This window comes from Anas acuta, chromosome 22, assembly GCF_963932015.1.
Source record: "Anas acuta chromosome 22, bAnaAcu1.1, whole genome shotgun sequence".
Taxonomy (NCBI): Eukaryota; Metazoa; Chordata; class Aves; order Anseriformes; family Anatidae; genus Anas; species Anas acuta.
Window position 1 is genome coordinate 3,682,215 of NC_089000.1, and position 13,692 is coordinate 3,695,906.

General features: G+C 49.4%; 1 protein-coding gene and 1 long non-coding RNA gene across 2 annotated transcripts in view; one reads left to right on the plus strand and one right to left on the minus strand.

Moving 5' to 3' along the window:
* Positions 1 to 4,562: 4,562 nt before the first annotated feature.
* LOC137843455 (uncharacterized) lies at positions 4,563 to 10,214 on the minus strand. Its single transcript, XR_011089538.1, has 3 exons — positions 7,272 to 10,214; positions 6,321 to 6,485; positions 4,563 to 4,717 (listed from the first exon to the last, which is right to left on the minus strand). It is a non-coding gene; the product is annotated as an uncharacterized lncRNA (long non-coding RNA).
* A 2,278-nt stretch (positions 10,215 to 12,492) lies between these two features.
* The window catches only part of CASZ1 (castor zinc finger 1), a 204,309-nt gene continuing 203,109 nt past the window's right edge, over positions 12,493 to 13,692 (plus strand). The window contains exon 1 of the mRNA XM_068658838.1: positions 12,493 to 12,655. The gene's annotated coding sequence lies outside the window, so the exon portion shown is untranslated. The remainder of the gene's footprint in view (positions 12,656 to 13,692) is intronic.

Consider the following 13,692-nt stretch of genomic DNA (forward strand, 5'->3'; position numbering starts at 1 on the left):
GACACTGCTGCAGGGGAGGCAGCGGCGTCAGGACCCCGGGGATGGGTCAGGCGGGAGGCTGCAGTGCCAGGTGACTTCAGTGCCTCTCTGTCACGGTAAGTCTGGGACAGAAAGGGGAGAACACAGCTCTCCATAACCTCTAGATATGTGTCAGGAAGCCTTTGCAGTGTGATGGCAGTGAATCATGAAGTGCACGGGGGTACCATAGCTGGTGAAATATTCCTGCGTCTGTGTGCAACTGGGGCAGCCTCTTTCCTTGATCCCTGCCTCAGCCAGGAGAGCAAAGGAGAAGCTGGCCCCTTGGGAACGCAGCTAGCAGTCAAAGCACAGCTCTCCTAGGGCCCGTGTGACATTCACACACATCACTGTGAAGTCACGCTCTCCTGCAGAGCATGGGAGAGGTGATTATTTATTAATGTACCGAGCACTGTCCCCATGCATCACTCTGCCTGCGCTGCAGCCTCGGCAGCGAGGCGCGGGGACACCACAGGGCTGGGGCCCTTTGCACACCCGGGGAAGGCACCGCAGGGACCCCACGGAACAGCAGTGGTGCTGGAGGGAGGAAGGCAACCACATGAATTGTCTGGCATGGTGCTGGGTTTTGTTTTGTTTTCTGCACGTTCAGCTCTCGTGGATCAGCATCAGACCCCAGAGCAGCCAGCTTAGTGCTCCACGAGCCTGCCCTAGGAGCCCAGCTTCTTTTCTGCTCTGTCGTTAATATTAGTGTGGAAATCTTCCTGTTCCCTCCAGCTGTTGGGGATATTGGCATGTCTGGGCCATTCATGGTTCATCCTGCGCTGTCATTCCTCCCTTTTGTGCCAAGTGTGTGGAAAACTCTCCCAGTTTTCCCTAACTCAATGAGAAGGAGCCTGAGCTCTAGGGAAAGCACAGTTCTTTGGGAAGGATGACAGGCAGGACACGAGCAGTCTTCTAAAATTTGTACGAAGGAGGATAATGAGAGGGACATGACCACCCTTCCCAATCCCCCGGTGCCTTAGCTGCTCTGCTCCCTTCCCCAGGGACAGCTTGTCCCTACTACAGGGTTTGTCTTACGCTCCTGCCGCCGACACCTCCACTCCTTGTGGGAAAGTTAGCTGCTGGAATGGCATGTGCACGGGCCTCCTGGGAGAGGTGGAGCTCCAGGAGCAATTAGGAAATGGCAGAGGCACTTGTGGACTCTGGCTCGCGGTGCCACTCTTGGCGTAGCGAGTGCAGGGTAGGTGTGGCAGAAGAAAAAGGAGAAAAGTTGGCTTGGGCGGGGTGCAGGGAGTAGGGCCGGGTGAGGAAGGCGTGAGCTCAGAGGCGCAGGCAGGAATGGAGCTCGGCGGCATGTGGATGTGAAATATGCATTGGGATCACGTTGGGATAAAGGAGAAGCCCCAGTGTAGGCAGTCATTAATCTGGGAGATGTGGGCCACGATGAGGCGTTGCGAAGCTTAGCCCGGAGGTGGGGCTGCCTTTGATGGCAGCGAGCGCATCCGCGGGCTCTGGGGCCGTGCCTGGAGCGAGGGTGGGCGGCTCCTGCCTCCCCCGGGCACTCCCTGGCACCACGGCCGCCTTGCCCAGGGTCTGCAGGGGGCTGTGGGCACGAGGGCAGCACCGCCGAGAGCTTAGACTGACGTTTCTTTGGGGATAGAGGCCGCTGGGGGCTCCCAGGTTGCAGGGTGGCAGCCCTTGGGTCTCGAGCTACAGAAGCCCAAGGCTTTTGTTCCCAGTCCCAGGGGTCTCCCCTCCTCCCAGCTCTGTTACGAGGCACTAGGAAAACCCCATAGCAAATCCGACGGAGCTGGGCTGGCTCTTGGTGCTCGGAGCCCGTTTCAGGGCCTGGCGAGCATCCTGAGAAAGAAATCCCGAGCCGTGCGCTCTGCCCCAGGCGCTGGTGCTTATCACCCCTGTGTGGGCCTGACGCAGCCCAGGAGCTGGCAGCAGCCTGGGAGCTCCCACAGCTCTGCCCCGCATCGCCTCCTGACCTGCTCGTCCTGTCCTGGCTCTGTCTTTAGCTCAGGCTGCCAGACGGCTGCTGGCTTGCAGGAGAGCACAGGCCACTCCGAAACCATTTCTTCCTCCGTCACCTGGGCCTGAGGTCGCTCACGTGAAAGCCTGGGATCAGAAGCTTTCCGCCGCGCTCCGGTTCAACCCCCTGCCACCAGTGCCAGGCACCCGGGGCAAGCCCCAAGGGGTGTCTGCATCCCTCCTGCCCCCGTAAATGACAAGGGAGGAAATTGCAGGCCCAGGAGAGGTGGGGAGGGGGCATTGTGCAGAGCTGAAGGACCGGGGGGGACAGTGGGCACATCCCTGAGCCTGACCCTTGAGGACACCGGTGCTCAGAGGGGTGTCGTGGTGCCCTGTGGGTGCTGTGCAGCCTGCCTCTAAGCCCTGTGCTCCTGCTGCTGTGCCACTGCTCGAGGTTCACAGCACGGGGACCAAAAACCTCTCCGAGTGTCCTCCTGGGGGTGCAGCCTTTCTGGGGGGCTTCTTGGTGGCCTTGTACATCGTGCTGGGGTGCTGGGGGGCAGCAGGGGAAGCGTCACTGTAACCCCGGCCCTTCCTGCACTGCTGCGTGCCCCAAGCAGGGTTTTGCAGGGTGGCAGGGGCAGCCAGCTGCAGGGAATTAACATCTTCTGCTCAGGACACGATCCAAAACCCCAAATCCCCCAGTAAAAGTCAGTCTGGGGACGGTGCATTTGGGGGGAAAGAGGTGAGCCCGGTGGGGCTCCTGCGACGTGGAGGTTTCTCTGTGCCACTTCTGCACCGCACCCTGCACCTCCCGCACCCCGTGCTCCGAGAAACGCCTTCCCCTGAGATCCCTTTGGGGCAGCCCCTTCCTTCTTTCCTTCCTTCCTCCCTTCCTTCCTTCCCCCTGTCCCCTCGGTGTCCGGGCGCTGTGCAGCAGGGGGCGCCCGGGGCACGCCGGAGCGGCTCGGCACGGCCGGGCTCGGCTTGGCACGGCCCGGCACGGCTGGGCTGGGAGCCGCAGCCCGGCAGGCAGAAGCCGGCCCAAATTTTGGCAGCTCGGCCGGCCCGAGAGCGGCCCGGCGAGGCGTTTGCGGCTGCAGGTACCGCCGGCTGCTCCTGCCCACGAGGGCTGTGCACAGCCTGGTTATATAAAGTTTAATTAGAATACTTGGCTCTCGCGAAACGCTTTCTATCTGGAGATCTCAAAGTGCTTTCTAAGCATTAAACAAGCCTCGCAATGCCCTCTCCTGTCTTCATGTGGGAGGGTTTGCTACACCCTTTTTTTTTTATTATTATTTATTTGAAATGCTGTCAGGAGAAACTGAGGTGCGGAGATGGGAAACGACTTGCCTGGGATCAGCCAGCAGGTCAGTGGCAGAGCTGGATGCACGACTGAGAAGTCTCCTTGATTCGTTCCTGGCTTTAATTCCTCGGGAGTGCTGCCTTCCTCTGGGAGCAGCTGTGCCCTAAACCCACCGGGTTTGGGATCTGAGTGGCCTTGTGCTGATCCCCAGGGAAATGCCTCGATGGCCCACTCTGCTCCCAGCAGGGTTTTTTTTTTCGGGGGCTATTTCCCCATCCCTGCCTGGAAAGTTGTGGCCCGAGCCTGCCCACGGTGGCTTTTCTCTGTTTAATCTCATGGACTGCTGGCAGGAAGGAGCGGGGCCTCGGCTCAAGGTCTCGCTATCAGAGGCTGGGGAGCCAATTTGGCTGCAGTGCCTCTGTACCTCAGAAGGGACCATTCCCTGGCATCTCCTTCTCCTTCCCCATCCCCCTGCATGAAAGGTCAAGGAAATGAATGGGACAGCGCGATGTGCGAGCCTGTAAATATTTAGCAAGCCGCTCGCTTTTACATTGCAGATTTTGCTCCGTGGGCATGGCCGTTAATATCAGTGAGACATTAGCTCCGAAAAGCGCCCGTCACACTGTTAACACTGAAAGTGCTCCGTCAAAGCGCCTCGCCATGAATTACGGGACTCGAGCTTTCTTTATTAGCCCGGAGTTTGTACAGCAGAAACATCAACCTCAGACCCGCGGCGGCGGGAGAGAAGCCCTGGGAGGAAATGAAAAGGAAAGAGCTTTACCTGCAGAAGGGTAATGCCCTGCCAAGGGCTGGGATGGGGAGCAAACTCTGCTTCCACGCGGAGAGCTCGCCTCGAGAGACTCCTAAAAGTAGCCCTGATCTGTGCCACCTTTATCAGAAGCCACGTTATGAGCAGGATGATTTGGGGGGGCGGGGACGGCCGTTCCCTTGGCTCTGTCGCTGTGGCTGCGGAGATTTTTTTTGTCTCGGGGTAGGGGTGGTGAGGTTTTGGTGCTAGGGGAACCTCTCGGCCCCAGCCCCCCGACTGCAGCCGCTCTGCGGTTACGTGTTGGGCTCAGGGTCACAATTTGACTCAGATTTCGTTTCATTTGCACAAAGACTCATTGACGCCCGGGCCTAATGAACATCAATATTCTTAATGACAAGGAAAAGATCTGTTTTATGGGACTCCAGACAGGCAGCGTCTCCGTGCTCCTTCTGCAGAATCGCAGGAAAATAGCCCCAATCTGCACACATTTGGGTTTCCACCGTTACAAAGTTCGAGCCCCCAACCCCAGAGGAAGCTCCTCAGATAAGAGCATCTTTCTTGGAAACCTCTGTCAAAGTTTTGCAGAATTAACTGCTGCGCTGTCTTCTCAGCCTGTCTTCTGTGTTTCCAATAAGCAATCCAATTACACACATTCTTTCTTTAGAGTTGTGATGATACTGTTGGTTTTCCTGCCAAAAGATTCATAAAAACACGATGGGAGTTTTTGTTGTTTTCTGATTTTTTTTTCTTTTATTTTCCCAAAACTAAAAATTCAAAGGGAAGTATTATGAAAAAAAATAATAATTGCTGCAACTGAAACACAAGATTGAATGGGCTGCGTTTGTCAGCTTCACTTGCACTTCTGTTTTGTTTTGGGGGGTTAGGTTATGTTTTTTTTTTCCATATAATTTTGCATTTCTACCCTCAGCCTTTTGCATCTTTGGCTACCAGATGTGTCCCACATTGAAGAATTATTTCTCCTCCCTAGAGTGAAATAAATGCAATCAATATGAGTATTGCTCTCAGGGCCTTGAAATATTACATTAATGTTCCATGTGGTGACATTTTAGCTGGAATTTTCAAATACATTATGATGGTTCAAATTAATATTTATCAGATCAGCTTTTATATTTTGCAAAAGAGAGAGAGGGAGAGAGAGAGAGTAAGCATTATTAAAATACAAAATGCAGATGAATTCCAAAATCGATGGTCCATTTTACCAGCACTTTCAAGGGGCTGTGTTTTGCTTTCTGGTTTTGTTTTTAAATTTATTAGTTTTACAGGCAAATCTATTTATCTTCCTTCATTTATTTTTTTTTTCACCCGTTCAGGGTTTTTCAGTTGTTTCTTTCTTTCACTCTTCTTTATTATCCCAAAATGTAAATTATGACGTTAGCTAGGTTTTTTCTTTTTTTTTTTTTTCTTTTCAGTGATTAAATCTGCTACATGACATCTTTGTCCTTTCTATAAATTAAATCATCTTTGCTTTCCACCTTTAGCCACTGCCAGCAGCAATACTCTGATTGCCAGCAATAAAAGTCCTCACTTTACGGTCTTTATTTCCTACACAAAGCAAACCCCCCCTCCTTCTTTCCCCTGTGCTCGTGGTGCTTTTTTTTTCCCCCCTTTTTTCGCCAAGGGGGTGGTGGGACTAACTCCTGTTTTCAATGTTTCTCCATAAACAAGGAATTTGCAGAGAGAGATTGTAGAGGAAAAAAAAAAATCTAAACCACATTCCACTTTATTTCAGTCATTCCTAAACAGATTGTTCTATGAGGTGGAAAATCCAGGCAGATTAATGGTGTCATTTGTTTTGCTTTTTTATATTTCTGTCTCCCCCCCACCCCCCAGCCCCCTTCCCACCACTTTGGTTTGGTGAAAATGTTTGAAAAGTACCTTTTCTAGACTAAATACAGCTTTAAAGATTTGTGGATTATCAGCTGAATTTATTTGGTTGAAACAATGCTGCTTGCAGAATAACCCTCTTTTCCCCCCACATGGAAAATTGTAGGAACTGTCTAGGATCTTACAACATTTCCTTAAAAGCTTTTGCAATTCCTAGCGGAGAATTTTTGGAAGGGTTAATATTCCGGTTCAGAACTGAACACTACTTCCAAACTTTTCCCACTTCCCAGCTTTTTTTTTCCCTGTCTCTGAAATACTTTTGCCGTAAGAACATCTCGTTGTTTTGTGGCGTACAGACAGCCACAGGACAGAAACACACAGGTACGTGTGTGCACACGTGTGTACATATTTATATGGATATATAAAAACCTCTTTATGTATGCTTACATACACACTCGCGTGCTCTCTCTTGCTGTCTCTGGGTGTATAGATGTACATACTCCAGGCTGCCCTTCCTATTTTCCTTCAATGCTGATCTGGGCAAAAGAACGACAGGAAACTTAAAAAAGAAAAGGAGGAGGAATCGATTGTTCGACCCGCACTTGAACTCTCCTGAAAGAGATAAAGCAGAATTTTCAATAGGTCCCCTGCCCTTTTCACCAGGAGGGAAAGAGGAGAAGAAAAACAAGAGATATTTATATGACAGCAGCTGCTGAAAATAGCATTTCAGAGCAATAAAAAAAAAAGGCAAAAGAGATTCAATGGTAAAAAAAAAAAAAGAAAACACAACAACAGAGAAACTCTTTTTCTTGTGCTCCCCAACAGGCGCATGAGCGGCTCGTCCTGGAAATGCATGCATGCCTCCTATAGATCTGTTTGAAATTATAGTTGTCATTGAGAGTGAATTTATGCTTCTATTGATCTGCAAAAGGAAAATATTAAATGGTTTGGTTTTGATCTTTAGCTGACCTCGGGGTCAAGGGTAGCCTAAGATTAGTATTCATAGAATTCATCAACAAATTGTAGTCTGCATCTACTTTATGCAAACATAGGGAAAACACTGAAAGATAAATACAAAGCAAAATGACAAACAATTGCACCACCACCCACCCCATCAAAAAATCAGCCCTCTGACAATAAAAACAAGGAGATACATACATGCACAAACCCAGGTAATTGCACACAACACAGACGGGGGAAACAGCAAGAAAATACAGAGAGAAGCACACAGACAGAGGCAGTGAATTACACACACGGGAAAAGACGCACGACTCAGAACAAATATCAATGCACAACTATACTGAGACATGCCCGCGTGAACGCTCCAGTGTGAGTGCAAGGGAACATCTGAAGAGCAAGACGAATATCAAAAGGACACTTTTATACAGACGTACCTACCCAGAAAAAAAAGATGCACTTCGGTAGTGGAAAAGAAAGGAAAAGGATATGTTCACAGAATCTCACACAAAGCCAAAAAAAAAAAAAAAAGAGCAAGCAGAAATACAGTTAAACAGGTGCACATACTGATATATGCTGACAAACAGTGATACACAGTTGTAAAAATGTGATGACACACACACAAATGCAGACACTTCTGGTGCGAGGCATTGTGGACCTCCCTTGTCCTTAGTAAGTGTGACACAAAGTTAGGGAAACAAAGCAGAGGGAAACGTGCTCAGGTGGGAGTGAAACGTGCTTGTGAAAGTCCCCCACCAGGTCAGCCCAGTTGTTCAGAAATTCAGGGCCGAATGCTCAGAAGAACAGCGAGGCAATTTCACTTCCTGACGGACGTTCCCCATTCCTGTTTACGTAGTCATCCCAGACACAGAGGAAAGCATCTGTGACTGTGTGGACAAAGCCAAAACTGCCCAGAAACTCACTTGAGCACCCTGAGAAACTCGAGTACAAGAAACCCGGTGCTTGCCAGGGAGACCCAGCAAATAGCTGAACAGGTGAGCAGGGTGGAAGATGGATTCTTAGCTGTGTTTCCAGAACTACATCCCCTTGTTCCCCGGCAGCCGTGCTTTGCACCAAGTCTCTGCTTCTGTGTTCTCATTGCCACTGAATATGTGCCAGAAGGCATGGAGCAGTTGTAAATGGGCAAAAATGTGTGACAAGGAACAAAAACGTTGATGCTTATTGTTATAGTCAGTTTTCTGCCAAATTCAGTTTTTTTGACTAAAGCAAATGTTGTTGAAAATATTATTTTCTTTAATTTCCTTTTTGTGTGCAAAATAACAAATCCAGCATTTGCTGAGAATATAGCCATCTTTCACTTTGTTTATTTTTCCTGCTGTAATTAAGATGCATATTTTCATATAAAAGCCTCAATCGGCTCTGAAGCCCGCCATGCTTTGTACCAGGTACTCGCATTGCTAGAAGCAGCCCTCATCCTAAAGAGCTTGCAGTGCAGGCAGGGAAGCAGAAGAAGGAAGCGGGAGCATCTCTGACTTAGCAGCGAGGCCCCGAGGAAGTGGCGTGTCCAGGCTAGCCGTGGAGGCTTGGCAGAGGTAGGACTTGGAGCTCCATCCCCTGATCCACAGCCCGTTGCTTTGGGAATGAGATCATCCTCCTCGCTTGATTTTAATACACCTCGGCATGGACTACTAGTCATGTAGTATTTGGGTGATCCAGTTACCTAATGGGAGCAGTACTGAATGTGAACAGTTTTTGAGCTCAGCTTGTGGATAGGCAGGGCTAATTGGAATATATTAACATAGCCGAGCCATGAGAGCCCAGCTCTGACCTCGTTCATCTGGCCTAGGAGCACGTTTGCTGCTGCAGCTTATAGCCTGTCCTGGAAGGAACTGCACTCTATCACGGGAGTTCTGACACTGAGCAGTGTGCGTTGCTGGAGATGGGTTCTGTAAGTCACTCATCTTCCATTGCATGGGCCCCTGAAGTCAAGGAGAGTGAGGAGAGTGTGCGCTGTGCAGCCTGGCCCTTCCTTAAGGCCAGATCTCCCTACAGCACAGAACCAGTGCTCACCATGCCAGCAGGATGTTCTTTGTTACAGCTGCAGGACAGAGCTGGCCCCTTGCACGGTCTGTTCATCGCTTTCCATCTTCTAAAGGTGATCAGGAAACTATACAGTGTAATGGAAGCACATCCAAAAATCCTCCTCATGGTGGGAAAAGCCTTGTGTACAGGTTAGGCATTCAAAACTACTGCACCCCTTCCTGACACAACCCCACTGGCATTAAACTTGAATGAGGTACTGGCTGCTTTGGGGCTGTGGGTAGAGGAAATGCAGCTTGGAGAGCAGAAAAGATGAAAGCATTTTCCCCATTTGCTCAGTGCCCAGCAGTTTTAGGTTGTATTCTACTAGTAGCTTTTATTCATCGACTCTACTGAAATACATTTATATACTGGGCAGCTGCTTCTTCCCAGGCTGTGTCAGAGTATGGATTCAATGATGTTTTCATCCTTTTGGCAGAGGTAGGGGAAAGGGTGTGAAGGAGTCAGGGAAGAAGCAAGGTGCAGAGGTGGAGGCAGCAGGAGAAACTGCTGTTGTCGTTTCTGTTTCATTGTTTACTGTCTATGACTTTGTACAGCTTTTAACTCCGCCGTTTGGCAAGAAAGCAGCTGGCATCACTTGCCTTCTTTGGAGTGCGTGTGCTGCCCAGAGAAAGAGCCCGGGTTAGCTAATGGGAGAGATGGGATCTCCTCCCAGCGAGAACGTGGGCTGGAGCCTCAGACAGCGGTGAAAACCTCCCAGATCTGACCTCTCCCTCTCCCTTGGATCTCTCATCCATTTCCAATCTGCTCCTTTTCTTTTTGTGCTGGTTTACTTCAAACAAGCTCCTGTATCTTTGTTCCTCTTTAAAATACCATACAGCCATCTCCCTCCCCGTCTTCCCTTCTGCCACCCATGGAGAGGCCGGCAGCTCCCTCTGCTCCCCGCATTAATGCTGAACCAGTTTCCCCAGCTCGTGCTGCTGGCAGTGCTCCTCGAATGGCGTTGAAAACCAGGTCCCTCCCATTTGTCATTGTTAGCTTTCCGTAGCACTTTCTCCCTGTGTAACAACTCAAACCTGGGTATATTGACTGAGTCCTAAATGGCTGATGGCCAAAAATTCTAGGCAATTTCAGTGGGACCTGATACTCTTCATTTCTGGTCATAACTTGATCATATAATTTGGCTGTGTACTCTTAAAGAGCTGCTGTGGCTGGTGAAGTCATTCTTATATCCATAACAGTTTGTAAAGCACTTAAGGGTACCTTTGGATGAAAAGCACTAAATAAACGTTGAGCGAGATGATGTTATTTATCCGTGTAATCACCTGTCACTTCCACCCAATTTTTGTTCCTCCCTGTCCCATCCAATCGGCCATATTATATGCTCATGCATATGGTCATGCGCTCATCAATCCACCTTTATCCATATGCACAGACACTCAAGTGTTATGAGAGCTACACGGAAAGACAGATGCATGCATCTAATCCTTCCCTGCTCATCTGTCCTCATCCAGCTCATACAGGCACAGAGCAACATTTTTTAAGCACTTAAGTGACTTAGGATCCTAAGGTTCATTTTTGAGAGGCTTAGGAGTTTAAATGCGCCTGGAAGTCGGCGAGATGTGTTCTCTAGATTACAATTCCTCAAGTCCATAAGTGTCAGATTTTCAAAGTGCTCTCTTTATCTAAAGATTCTGATAGGCACCTCGTAGATTATCAAAACTGTTTAAGATAGGCACGTAAATCCATCCGATTTTAATGTAGCCTGCCTTGAAAATTTTAAGACCCCTCTGGGCACTTATCTTTCAAAGGCATCTAAATCCTTCTGAAAAATTGGTACCAAGAGCCCCTGAGATCCTTTCAAAACCAGTCCTTAAGTTACTTGCCCATAGTGAAACATCAGAAGAGTGACTGCTACCTTTGGTAAATCCGTACTTTAAAGATGGGAGTTACAAAACAAGGCTGTCTTTACCTTGGTATCTGAATTAGTGAATGAAATCTGGTGTTTGGTGAGCCCACAGCCACGTAAAGACGTCAGGAGAACCCCTTGTCAGCTTGGGCAGCAGCACGAGACCTGTGCCGATCCCACCCATGCCCGTGCTCCCTCATTGAGGGACTTAATCGCCAAGAGGCAGGGGGACATCTGTGGATTTGACCATCCAAACCCCCTGGTTGGTGACATTTCTAGGTGGGATGCTGGTTGGTGGTGGCCAGGGAGAAGGTTTGTGGGGAGGGGCTGCTGGCTCTGGTGCTGGGACAGCCTCACCATGTGCAGCGGACACTCACTCGTGCCGGTTCTAGTGTCCCATCGCTTTAGACAGGGATCTGCAGAAAAATCCCATCAACCAAACAAACTTTCCAGGAAAGAAAGCGAAGCAGAAAATCCTGCCCCTCTTATAAATTATGCCCAAGTAGGCTGAGCTGGCAAGCACGCCTCCAAGTGTGAAGTTCTTTCCATTTTATGGCTACGAGTTCCCAAGAGCCCATCTTCTTTCTTAGGGTGTTTTTTTTTTTTTCCTCTTGAAGCTTTTTTTTCACCAGGGTTGGAGGGCAGATACTGTGTACATGATTTGGCTGCTAGGGGCAGGAATCTGTCAGCAGAAAAAAGGCCGTCAGCAAGAGAAAGTGAGCTGCAAATTGTCCATTTCTAAACTGCTCGTTCATCTGACACTTGCAAACTCAGAAGCCACCTGTTCAGCCATCAGTCACCAAGTGAAAATGAAGCTTTCCTTAAACCAAGATTCTGACATATACAGAAAACTAAAAAGAGAAAAAAGAAGAGAAAAGGAAATTCTTTTAAATTAGCTCTGCTGTGAAATGGGAATAGAAACTAAACCTAAAACCCAAGCAAAGGTTTTTATTTCCCCTTCTCTCCAAGCTGTAATCTAAGTGCTTTTTCGAACAGCAACACAAACAAACAAACAGAAAAATCCAGCACCTTGCACGCAACATTTCTGCAGAAATCCAGGAGTGTTTCTGAAGACAGAAGTCGCCACCTCCCCACCGCCCCCCAAATAGTGGCAGATTTTTGGGGTGTGACTGCCTCCTTGCCAAAAGAGCCCTCCGCGTGCTAACAAGTGGTGCAGCCCTTTGAAGTTGCGAAACTAAAGAGTGGATTAGCTGTGATACCAAGTGCCGAGTAGGCTTTCCCCTTTCCATGCAAGGTCAAATTAAGACTGGACCAGCCAGGGACCCAAAAGTAGCCCGCACTAAGCAGCTGATTATTTTTTGCCCTCTTCGGGCGCAATGCATTCGCCTCTCTGAAGGAGAATTTCAGGGTAGCAGCCAGCAGGGTAGGCTCTTACGTGCGAGGTTTTTCTGGCTGACCACAGAGCACATAGCCGATGCGCCTGATCAAATAGCTTGTTAATTTCATCATTTCAGACTTTTATGGTTTTTCCAGTTGCTGCTGCTTTTATAAACAAGCATTTCGGTGACCTTCCCCTCCGGACATCAGCGCATTCAGCTCTGCAAGAATCCCAAGCTCTGAAAGTTTATAAATAAGCCTTCTATCAAGTTCCACAACAGGTGTGACCTCCCCCCCTGTCCTAAAACTGAACAGTTTCAACAAGCAAATAAAGGCTGCACAGTCCTGTCTTAAAGGGGAAGCACTCTGGAAAGTCGTATATAGGCCCTGGTACACCCCACAGAGCCTGGCCCATCTGCGAGGAGGGATCGGGTGGCCGTAGCCTGGGGACTCCTGTCTCTTTTAGGTGGCCTGGGTAAGCCAGGGTAAGAGGCACAGAGTGGAAGGTTCTCCCCGTGACCTCCATCAGCATGACATTCCCGGGCCGGCCCACGCACTGACCCCGGAACTGATTCTGGTAGGTGCTGAGCGCTGCGGCTGCCTGCCTGGCAGGAGGTTTAGGAGGCTCCTGCCACCAGCAGGAGATGCCCAGCCAAAGCCTCTTCGCTCCTGGTGGGGGTCTTGCCACCGTGTCCAGGGCTGGTTGGCAGCACTGAGCAGAGGAGGAAGGGTCAGGTCTTGTTGTGAACTGAGAAGCAGACAGTCTCAGACTGGGGTGAATTTGCTTAAAATGAGACTGTTCCCCTCATTTCTGGTGTGTTGCATGCATTGGACCTACTGCTTTTCTGCTTTCTTCAAAATATTGGAGGGAGGCCGGCCTCTTGAAGAGAGGAAAGTCATCCGAGAGACCAATTTCTTTCTGTGGGTGAGCACTTCCAAAGCTGAGGTGAAGACAAAGATGGGGCTTCCATCTGTGTCCGAGGGTCTTACCAGTGTCACCCCCTCCATCTAGCTGTGATACGATCTGAGCAGAAATTGTGAACTAGGGTCAAGAGGCATTCACTCACGGGAAATAATATATTTTTTTCTCTCTCTGTCTGTTCATTGCAACTGGATGGTGTTGTCTGTTTATGAAAGTTTGAAAAGAACCCAGATGACTTGAAGTGCCTAAGAGGGCTTTTGGTGTGACAGGCATATGGAATCCCAGCACGGCGCTCAGTGGAAAGATGCTGGGAAGTCTTTGAGGCTGCAGGACATAGGGGGCACTTTGGCTCCAGTATAATCCACTATAACTGGATCTTAGTATCGTTGTAAAAGAGACTGGCTATAACCACTGAGACAGGAAAATACCGATATAACTGGTGCAGCTGAGGAAGCCAATACAGCAATAAGACAGGAAGGCCCAGTACGCTCGGTGCGGCGAAGGGGGTCGGTACGGCCACAGTGACGGGGAATACCTGATGCAATCGATACGTGCTGTGGTGCTCTGAAGCTCGTGGGGTGGTGTACTGGGGAACAGAGTAACTCCAGGACCAAGAGGTTTGATAAAACAGATCAATAGATGTAAGGAACCCAATGTGATCAATTGGAAAATGGACTGAATACTATCAGTGG